Below are 11,404 nucleotides of genomic sequence, written 5' to 3'. Positions count from 1 at the left end.
CGGCCAGCGCTGGCTTTGTCTGCTCAGATAGCCCGCGAGGGGCTGAGGCCTTGGCCCGGACCCCGCTGAGCCGAACTCGGGCGCCGAGCGGAGTGAGAGCCACAGCGGTCGACCCAGCTGGCGCTCGGGGTTCTGTCGCCCTCGCCCTGTCCGCATTCCCGGACGGGTGCCTGCTGGGGCCGGGCGTGGGTGGGAGCACTCGGGGAGGGAGGGATCAGATCGCCGTGGTCGTGGGCTCTGCTCCCCTCCCCAGCCTCGAGCCTTGGGATGGGCACTCCTTTCGGTTCCGCCACAGACCCTCGGCCGCCCGGAGCTCGGGCTAGAGGGTGGAGGGTGGCGCCGACCGGGGAGGGCGGTCCCCTCCCCTGACCCCCAAGTGTGCTCCCAGTCGCCCACCCTGGCCCTAAGTCCCATTCTGCCCTTCACGGATTTGGGGCGGTCGGAGTTTGAGTAGGTGGTGATCCTGCTTCTCTGTGTTGGTCGTTTGGAGTTGTGCTTGGGAGCAAACCAACTCCTGATATAACTGGAACTTCGGTCGAGTTGGGTCTGTGGCTGTGGAGTTCGTTCGTCCCGGGCCACTGCTCCTGCCCGGTAGGGGTGATGGTATTGGTAGGTAGGGTGTGTGTGTGTATTTGTGTAGGGACTTGTGCATCAGGACCGCTGGGACACGAATCCAGGGGAACACGAAGTTGGTCTCTCGCTGGAAGCAGTCCGTGCTGTTGGGAGTCGTGGGGAAGCGGCTGGCCCCGGTGCTGGCCTGGCAGCTTGATCTGGCAGCAGTGTACCAGTTCGCAGGCTGTCCCTGGTGGTGGGGTCTAGGGGCATCAGGTCAACCTGGGCCCTGAGTGCAGGGCATTGCACTGGAGCCTGTGCAGCTGTGCTCTCTGAACCACAGTCAGCTCCATAGGATTCTTCCCCACTTCTGAGATGGGGGTTGCCCTCTGGTTGATAAAAGTGGGTGGAGCTGCTTGCTAAATCCTTCAGGGTAACCTTTCCCCTTCCCCTTGACCTCAAGGTACAGGAAGTTAGTGCCTGCAGAGTGCTTGGGTCACCCTTCCCTGGTGGTGAAGAGAAAGCTGGCGCCTCGGTCATCAAAGCACCCCAGCACCCCTACATCACCTCTATCGTTCAGTAAGCCCTGTGGAAGGCCGAGCGCCCTTGTTTCCAGGGATCCTTCAAGCACTCTCAGAATGAAACTCATACTCCTCCATGATGGCCCTACATGTCCTTCCAGCTCCTCTGCTATCTCCAAGCTTTGTCTTATCTTGAGGATCCATGATGTCTGGGGGTCAGGCCTTGGAAGCCCAGGCTACTAGAGGGATTTCCCCTTCTGTCTTCCTGCATCCTCACATCTCTGAACTCCACTGCTTGAACCACTAAACATGGTCTTCAGTTCATTCAACAAAGCGTGGTTGAGAATCTGTGGGGTGCCAGGCATTGTTGCAAGCACTGTTCTAGGCTCACAGCTCCCTGATTGGCTGTCAGTTCTATGCGGTCTTAGAACCTGGGCTGGACATGTAGTAGATGCTCTGTAGTGTTTACTAAGCTGAACTCAGTCTCAGCTTAGCAGCACTGTTCAGGCACTGGAGTTCAAGCCCACTGGTGCATCCTGAGGTTTGTAGCTGCCTTTAGCAAGAAATTTGGAGAAGGAAATGGCAACCCACTCCAGTGTTCTCTCCTGGAGAATCCCAGGGACGGGAGAGCCTGGTGGGCTGCCGTCTATGGGGTCACACAGAGTCGGACATGACTGAAGTGACTTAGCAACAACTAGCAAGAAAGGGCGGGGAAAGGAAGGCCGCGGAAGGGTTGACTGCTTAGGAAGGTTCCATCCTTTGCCAGCTGGGTAGCTGTGCAAATCTCTGAGGCCGGGTGAGGGTGCCTCCCATCCCTCCCATCCTGCATTTGGGAGTGGGAGGACAGAAGGCATTCTCCCTGGGGGAGGGGAGGGAGCTCTGCCCCATGGGTCCTGGTGGCAGTGAAGTTTCCAGAGAGGCCAGGAAACTGGGAGTTCTAGAAGCTCTGGGTTGTGGAAGCATTTCCTGAGGCCCCACGCTAGGGTTACCTTGTGCTCAGGGATTTGACTTCAATTTTTACTGGGACAGAATTCAGCTTGGCAATGCTTACAAAGTGCCACTGTGCCAGTCCTGGGAAACCTTTGCCAGATTTAAAAACTGGAGGAGTTACGGACAAGCTTATAGCAATTACATGGAATGTTTAAATGTGTAGTAATTGTGTTTATTAAGACAGTGTTTATTGAGACATATCACATACTATTGAAGAAGCTTTGTGTGTATTCATTTAATCCTTGAAAGAACACAGTGCAGTGGGTAATGTTAATGTCCCACTTTACAGATGGTGAAACCATGGCCCAGAGAGGTCACCGAGTGAGGTCTGAATGTGAACTGGGTTTTCTCATATCTAATTAGATAAATTAGATAAAGCCTCCTCTCAGAAGTGATTCAAGTTGATTAGTACACTGAAGAGCCTGGCCCACAGAGGAGCTAGTAAATTCTTCAGTGCAGGTCCCCTCATATCCTCTGCTTCTGAAAGCATTTCATCTGTCTGGGCACAAAGCAGGTGTCTCTGAACCTCTGCTGGTTGACTGTCAGTGTAGCTTTTATCTCCCTAAGGCCAGGGAATGGGAAGACCAGCACTACCTTGCACAGAACACTGGGGAGTGAGTCATTGTCTGTAGCTGTCTAGATAGATCAGGGTTTGCCGTGGTAACAATCCTCAAATCTCAGAGGCCTGAAGCATTGAAGGATTATTTCTTACTCACACCACATCCATCGCATATCTGCTTTATGTTGTTCTCATCATGGGACCCATGCTGATTAATTGGAACGCTCCTAGTTACTTGCACCTGGAGACAGGGAGCACAGTGAATCTCACCCTGGCTCCTAAAGCTTCCACCTAGAAGTGGCGTTTCAGTAGCCAAAGCAGTCACATGGCCATACTTCCCTGCAGGGTGGGGAGCAAAAGAGGACTGGAAACATTTGGGAAACAGCACTGATGTCTGCCACCTGCCCAACACTGTGCTGTCCCTGTAACTTATTTCCAAGGTCTAGATCTGAGTGTTGTGTGTTTCTGTGCCACCAGGAACACCAATCATGAATTAGTCAAAGAAATGTCATTTAGGTTAGAGATGAATTGAGGTGTCACATTTGAAGGGCAGAGGTATGGCGAACAAAAATGCTTATTAGCATAGTAAGAGGTGGTCTGCAGAAGCAACTTGTTCCTCTGACCCTGGACAAGGTATTTTGAGTTCCTTGAGTTCTTCTTTTGCTTATTCATTTATTCAGTCATCAATTCGTGGGCCCAAGGACTGGTGCAGAGACCCTAGCCAGGGATTCTCATTAAGCACTTGTTTATCTCCTCGCCTGGCGCTCGGGGCTGTGAACTGGGTTCCAGGATCCCTGTTTCCTGCTGCTGGGTCCTGTGGCCTTTAAGGAGGGATGGTATTACCCATGGTATGGGAAGCAGGCTCCTGCTCCCTGTCTCTGCCCTGACACGTCAATCCTTGAATTTCTTGTCTTCCTCATATTCTGTATGTGGCAAGTAGGGGCAGCCAACTTTCTTAGAAGCAGGAGCAGGCAGAAATACCCCATAGGCTTTGCTCTTCCCCTTCCACCAGTGAGATTCCGAGGCTGAGCTTGCAGGCCTTGGGGTGTGGAAAGGTAAAGTGGTGATGTTACCTGAAGGATGGAGCCACATGGAGATCAGGCTTGGATGTGGGGTTGGGGTGGTTCTCTGGCCTGTGAAGCGGGTGGAACCCCTTTGTTAATTGCATTTTCCCACCTGGGCCACCCTTGCAGGGTGTCTAAGAGCTGGCTACACTTTGCACCCTGCTTTTGTGCTTTGTCGCCTGCTTTGTCCCTGGTGACTTCCAGCAAGGCCAGGAAACCCTGGCGGAGGTGGTGAGACCTCAGGTTCTTCTGCTTGTGGTTAACTCACTATCTTTGGGCATCTTTCCTCCTTTTTCAGGGCTTCTGTTTTCCTATCAGGAATACAGGGAGAGGTAATGGTGATCTACAGCAATGGTCTCGATTTTGGCTGGTCATCAGAGTGCTCAGGGGACTACATACACCAGTTTTTTGAAAGTCTTTGGTCTAAGTGAATGTCAGCATTCCTGGTTTGTCTTATCTTCATTATAGCAATGGGGGTAATTCATAATGTGTCAACATCTGTTTTCGCCTTTAACAGCGTGTTTTTTTTGGTTCAGACAGAAAAGTGGTGTGTTGGACTAGTAGAGGGTCTGGCCTGGCCAGTGGGAAACAGTGCCTTTGCTGGTTGAATGTACCAGTGAAGAATGTTGTCCGTCACACAGAGTGGACAGTGATGAGGCCAGCTTTTGAGCTGTACCTACTTTGTCGCTGAGTGATCTAGACAAGCCTTTGAATTTTCTTTCTCCCTTTCTTGAACTTGGTGTTTTCATTTGTAAAACGAGAAGAATCTGCCCTCCCTGTTCATGGTGGAGTTACTGCGAAGCATACACACTTGGGGTTTGCGATGCAGTATGTGCAGCTCTTGAGTTAGGCTGATATACTCTGCTTTGGGACTGCTGCCATGACTCTGATGGCTCCCAGCAAAGTGCTCACCAGCTGCGGGTTCTGGGAACCCCACTTCCTCCATTCTTGGGCCTGGTGGGGGCTGGGCGGGGCTGGGCAGGGCTGTGGTTTTCTTTTAGGAGGCAGCAGGCCTGGTAATCTGAGATACGGTGGGCCTCGGCAGGCTTCTGGAGGTCTGTTCTGTCTCCCTCACTCAACAGCCAGAGAGAAGTTCCTGGAGCCCTGGTGTCCATCAGCTGGACAGCTGGAGGGACCGGCCTCTCCCTTCTCGGGCTCTGTCCGCCTGTGTTTAGTGGCTGTGAGCTGTGGTGGTGGGGCCTTTGGGATCCTAGTCAGAGGTGCATTCCTGGTGCTGCCTCTGTGTCCCCCTGGAATTTAGGAGAGCTGAGGCCAGGCTTTCCTGTATGGGTAAGGTTTGGGGAGAAGCCACGCTTTGGGACTGAGTAAGGGTTGACTCCGAGAAAAGGGTTGATGAACCTCCCCCTTCTCTGGCTTTTCCCTGTCTACCTGTACTAATCACTGGGGCCTGTGCCAGTCTATTTTGCAGGGCCCAAAAAGTTAAAAAAAAAAAAAAAAGCTTGGAGGAATGTGTAGTCCTGATACTCAGGAGAGGGGCCCTCAAACAGCAGTTGGAATTACAAGAGTGTTTCCTGAATCTCTTCAATCCATACCCTGAGGTCCGAGTGGTGAGCCTGGGAGGGCCGAGGGTAGCAGCGTATCCCTGGACACAGTCCTAAGTCAGGGTCTGCAATTATGCATCAGAAGCCCCCCAGGGCACCGTGGGAAACTCAGGCTTATTGGAAAGTGGCAGGTGGGAATAAGGAATATGATCGCCCCAGCTTCAGATTTGGTCTCCCCTGGAGGGGCAACTGGGCCCCACACACCCTGCTCAAGTTCAGGCCATGGTGTGACTTTCAGCTTTCGGTGTGTTTTGATGCCCAGTCTGGAGAGCCCATTCAAGCTGTGCTCAGGACTAGCTCTTTCCACGCCTCCCGGCTGCAGCCACCAGCTGCTCCAAGGAAAGGCTCTGATTGCCCACTTGAGTGACCATTGCTGCGAAGAGACTCTGTTTCCTCTCCAGGTGACTTCCCTGATGTCTGGCTACTCTGTAGCTGGTTTCAGCCCTTTACTTCTGGGCCAGGCAGACAGCATCTGTCCCTGGGGATTCTTGGGGGAGGCCAGCGTCCAGCCTGAAATGCCAGCCCCAGTTGTTCTCACAATCCAGGTCCAGGAAGACTTAGAGCTCCATATTGTTAAAGGAAAAAATATATATATATTATTCTGACACTTGTGAACACAGTAAGGTAGACTTTCTTCAGGACTGTCATGATAGGTGTAAAGACTATAACAATGGAGCTTTGCAGTAAGGGAGAGAGATTGGGCTCACCCCCAAATATTACAGGGAAAAGTGGGAATTTACAGCCAGGGAACAGAGTAGGGGGAGGGGTGGATGGATGGAGAATTTATGAGAGGGTAGGGTAGTTCTTTGTTAACAGACCTAACAGAATTCTTGCTGAAGTCAGGCTAGGGTGATCAGATAACGTGGGGGATGCTGCACTAGGAGGGTGAGGATTTGGTCAGACGTGCAAGGTGACCAGCAGTGGAGGGGTGGGGGATCCTGGCTAAACTGCCTTAGCGGGATTCTTGCTAAAACTGGAATCTAACAGGACAGAGACAGAAGGGGCAGAGGGCTCAGAGGAGCCTGACTGGCTCGGTCAAAGAAACTGTCAGTGTATGAGGCTAGCTCAGCCTTTGTTCGGTCTTGCCCACGCTTCTCGCATTGGCCTGAGCTCATCACTACTCACGCTTGTCACTCAAGGGTGGTACCCTCTTTGTGGGCATCACTCTCTTGTTTCCAGAAACCCTAGTCCTTTTCTTTTCAGCATTTACTGGCTCCTTGGCCCCTGGCTCCCTCACAATTGGCCCCTTGACCACCTTCTGCACCCAGGAAACAGACTTGGGTGAACCCTCGGCCTTGGTTCCCTGGGGCCCACCAGTGCTGGCTGCCCTTGTTGCCAGATGTGTTGGGAGCCAGATAACAGCCTTTTGACTCTGGACAACCCTCCCTACTTGACCCTCTTTCCTTGGCCTCTCTACCTTGTGTTTCCTGTTCTCCGCATTCTGGGCAAACCAGTCCGACAACTTTATGGATCTGTTTCTCTCCCACAGGCCTTGGATACAACTAAACTGCCTGACCTGGGCCAAGGGAGGTACAGTGGGAACTCTCCCCTCCCCACCCTGCTCCACTGCTGCAGCTCCAGGGCCTTCTGGCTGGATCCCCCCCTACCCCCAACTGCTTCCTTCCGCTGTCTGTGGCCTTCCCATCCTCCTGGTTCTCTCTGACCTTCTTGTCTGTTTGCTCACACCTGCACAGAAGACCCTGTTGGGTGTGTCTGCTACTCTTGGAGGTGTTCGCGTCTCAGTAGCCAGCTTTTTAGGAACGACGCCACCCGCTGTTGTGAGGAAAAAAAGGGAGTGTGGAGAAGACCTGCTGGCTGCGGGGCTCGGAGCCTTCTCCACTTCCTGAAGGCTGGCTTCCACCCCAGCAGGGGAACAGTGGCCCTGTGCACCCATCCTGCCTCTGCTGTCATCGTCTCCTTTGTCCTCGTTGTTTCCTGTGAAATACAAGTAATGATATAAACAAGGGACCTGTCAACAACAAAAGAGCCAGGAGTTGCCTTGAGGTATTCATTCCCAAGGGAGTAGGGCGGAGCCAGTGGCGTGAACCCTGGTGCAGGGGTGTGGTGTGCAGATCTCTCTGGGGCTCCTCTGGGCTGGGGAGTCCTGATGCTCTCTCTGTGGGAAGACAGATGTGGGGAGGGGCAAGGGGGGAGGTGCCAGCTGGGATGCTGTAGGATTCAGTGTGTTGAGCATCAGTGCCTACCTGGGTGTGGGAGCCCTGCCCATTCATGCAGAAAGACTGTGGGAGAGGCCAGCCTTGGTCTGATGGACCACAGCTCCTGAGGGTCCACTGAAGGGCCAGGAACTTGTTTCCAGTAGCTGAGGTCAGAGGGCTCTGGCTGCCTGCGTGATTCTGCTTGTCATGAAGTCTCATTTGTACTCCTTTATTTCCAGCCTCCTTGTTGAACATTGAACATTCATCAGAAAGCCTCTTACAGAGTAGGGGAGCAAAACTTACACCTCCCCCATTTCTAGCCACCTTTCTCTGTGGCCTGGGCACTCTGCAAGTCCTTAGGGGATCTTTGTGGTGGGCTGGGGGTGGGGCAGGGGACCTCTGCTAGGTAGAGACAGCTCCATCCAGGAAGCACTCACTCCCTGCCTTCCAAGTGGCCTCACTCCAATGGTCTGGCCCATCCTGGTTCTAATAGGCATTGTGTCATACCCCTCAGAAGCCAGAGAGAGACTGAGATTAGTTATTCTGTTGTCCCTTAGGGGGAAAATCACTCTGAGGAAATACATCAGTGCTTCTGAGTGCAGAGTATTTATTGATGTGTCAGTTAAAGTAGGCTTTTAAACAACATGTATGTATCCCTTTAGTAAGGAGGAAGTGTGCACACCGATCTCGCAGCTCCATTTTGCAGCTTGCATTTCCTGAAAGGTGCAGGGAGTTTAGTGGTTAAGGGATTGGAGTTTAGAGCTGGGATTTTGGAAAAACTGTTTTTAGCCTGTCCTTGGAGTTGGGCCAGGCCTAGAAATCTGTTGAAATAGCTTTCTTCAGCTGCTAAAATTGGGATGGGTTCGTAACATGAGGACCTTGAGCCTCACTGATGATTGGGGAGGGCCCTGAGAAGGGTCTCTGCCTAGGCCTGGGATGCCTGTGACTCAGCGCCCCCTGATCCTGGGGGTCTTACAGTCTCATCACAGATGGAGTGGACCTGGCTACAGATGGTCCTCTGTATGGAATAACTTAGGTTTCCTTTCTGCCTTGGTCAGAATCCGCTCTTGGTCTTCCTAGGAAAACTTTCTGTTTTGGGACCTGGGGAGGACTTGTGAGCTGGGAGCTCTATGAGTTGGTATGTCTGTCTTTATTTCAAAGACTGGCACCCCCCCACCCCACCCCCACCCCTTGCCGCTTCTTATTCTAGGGAACCGCCTGCAGAGAGCTACAAGCCAAATTTTTTGTGCTATAAATGAGGGGTTTTAAATGTCAATTCAGTTTTAACTTTTTTCATTTTTAAAACTACATGTTTTATTTTTAAAAATACATATTTATTTCAAAGATCTGATATGTAGTGAAAATTAATATTTCCACCCCTGGCTCCTTCACTTCTGCTCCCCTGAGGCCACATAACCATCACCAGATGTTGGGTGCCTAGTGAAGCGTGTCTGTCCTCTTGTTTGTCCCCATGCCGTACACACCTAACGGTGTTCTGATTTCTACCCTCAAGTGTATCTTGGGATTGTTTGATTTCAGCACATGTAGTTCAGGCCATTCTTTCTAACAGTGGCATGGTATTCCTCTGTGTGGTCAATCATGGTTCACTTTATCAGCCCCCTGTGGATGGACATTGAGGTTGCTCTCAGTGTTCGGCTGCTGCAAGCCAAGCAGCAAGGAATGCCTTGCATGTACACGCTCAGAGGTCTGTTGTAGAGATGGTTAGATGGGGAATCCAGGCGTGGGGTGCTTGACCAGAAAAGAAACATGCTGTTTTGATTCCAAGAGGGAGAATGAACGTTTCTGAGTTTTCCTTGTGGAAGGATCTTGTGTTTATGCCGTCATACCCTCGAGCTGGAGGGGCCATGGTGCTGGCTCGTTCCCATGTGGTCTGAGCATTTCAGCTCAGGTCATCCTGCCTCTGGAGCACCTGGTGTTTGTAGCCTTTGGCTGTGCCCCGTGGGCCGTGCAGCCTGTGCACCCAAAAGTGTGATTATAAGAGTGTGAAGAGGCAGGCAGAGCCGGGGAGGGTCTGGGGAGGCCAGGTGTGGGGAACTTCTCATACGTGGGCTTGAGTGACCCTAGGAGTTTGTAGGAATTGAGCTGGGTATGAAACCTGGAGTCTTGCAGAAACAAACAAGGAACTGGGGATCAGTTTTTAGAAGAAAAGATCCTCCTTGGGTTTCAGGGGTTGGTGTGAGGCCTCTTGTCCAGGTCTCACTAGACCATCCACCGCCCTGAGATCCCCCATCTCCTAGCTGCCCAGCAGCCCTGCCTGGCTTTGTGCAACTTCAGGCTGCTCTGGAGAAGACTGCCCCCTTGTGATTTTAAAAACCTGTCTAGAAGGCACCTGGTGTAAATAATAGATGAGTTTTTCTGTTTTGAGCAGGCAGCCTCCTTGAAGAGCAGATGCAGGGGGTGAGGGCAGGTGAGGTTTACTTACTGGGGTGGGTTTGAGGGTTCGTGTCTACTGGGAATCCTTCTGGGGGTCCTGGGAGTGCTCTGGCAGTTTCTTCACCCCTGTGGCCACCGTGTGCCCCTGAAATGACCATAATATTCCCCTGTCTGGCTCTGGCGACCTCATGCCTAGACAGGGCAGGGCAAGAAGGGAGGAGATTTTAGGACTGGCTGGCAGATAGCTCCCCTAAAAAACAATGTGCTTGGTATGACCCTGCCCTGGTGAGTCTGAGGCCCACATCTCTGCCCTCTCTCTCCCACCATTGCCCTTACATGCTGCCCCGTGAGAAGTCCACAGCTTCCCATGCCCACAGCTCTATTGTATGGGGCCTGGAGCTTGGCGGCATACAAGTTTCTATTGTGGCAGGGGGGCAGCTAGGGCTGACCTGTGGGGCTGAGGAGGTGGGGCCTAGGGACTGACAGTGGAGCTATTCATGGGCTCTGCCCCATTTCCTGCTGCCTCCCATTGTGGACAATTTTGGGGGGAGGGGAAAGGAGGAGGAGAGGGGGTGGCCAGTGCAGCTATTGTTCCTGGCAGTGGGAGCCCATTATGCTTAATAGAAGTCCTTTGATGAACAGATCTTAGCCACTCCAGGGCCCCTGTCCTGTTCTCTGATGTTGGGTGAGCTGCCTAGCCGACCCTGCCCTCTGTCAGCACTCCCCATCGCAGGAAGTCTGGAAGGATCCTGCCCTTTGGGTACTTCTGTCAAGACTCCCCGTCCTCCCTCTCAAGTCCCCAGGTTCTGCCTGGAACCTCCCTGGGTATGAGCACTGAGCAACTGGGCAAGGAGTAGGGATGCCCAGCCACCTGCCCACTGCCTCTGGGAGTGGGTTTCTGCCTGAGCTCTCTCGGCCCAGCTGCATCCTTGGGTGGGGGCCAGGCGTGTGCCTGGGCAGCTGTCAGTCTTGAGGCCCCCACTTTCCTTTGTACTTCAGCGCCCTGTGTCCCTGTGCCTCACTGGAGTACTCAGCTGCAGAAAAGCCTGCTTGCTGGTCGGCCGGCCTGCAGCCTCCTCGCGCTGCCTGAGCCACAGCCATTTTTCTTTGTTCTGCCATCTCTGGGCTCTTGAATCTCAGGCAGGCGGTGGCAGGCTGGGCAGGCAGCAGGCAGCAGGCACACAGCACCAGCGGAAGCCCTTATGACATGAATCTTCCCACTGAGCCGATGCTATGCGGTCTGCTTGCTGTACCGTCACTTCCCCCAGCTGTACCCCCGTCTCCCCAGTGGTGCTGAGATTTCTCTTTGTTTAAAGAGGGTCTTGCCATCTTATTGGATCACAGTGCTGCTGGTTTGTACAGTGGGGACAGAGAAAGGGCTCGCCTGCTCGTGCCACTGAAGATGTGTAAGAGAGGGGAAGGACTGAATTCATGGATGCCTTTGGGAGCACCGTCCTTCTGGTCTTTGGCAGAAAAAGCCACTCCCAAGTGCAAAATGTGATCTTCCTTTACCTCCTGGTCCTTCTCCATGAAAGAGTCATATCAGGACAAACTCTTAGCATTTAGTGGCAGGGGTAGTTGAGAAAACAGTGATTTTTGTTTTTCG

Source organism: Bison bison, unplaced genomic scaffold, assembly GCF_000754665.1.
Source record: "Bison bison bison isolate TAMUID 2011002044 unplaced genomic scaffold, Bison_UMD1.0 scf7180017864029, whole genome shotgun sequence".
Lineage (NCBI taxonomy): Eukaryota > Metazoa > Chordata > Mammalia > Artiodactyla > Bovidae > Bison > Bison bison.
This window is presented reverse-complemented; position numbering follows the sequence as displayed.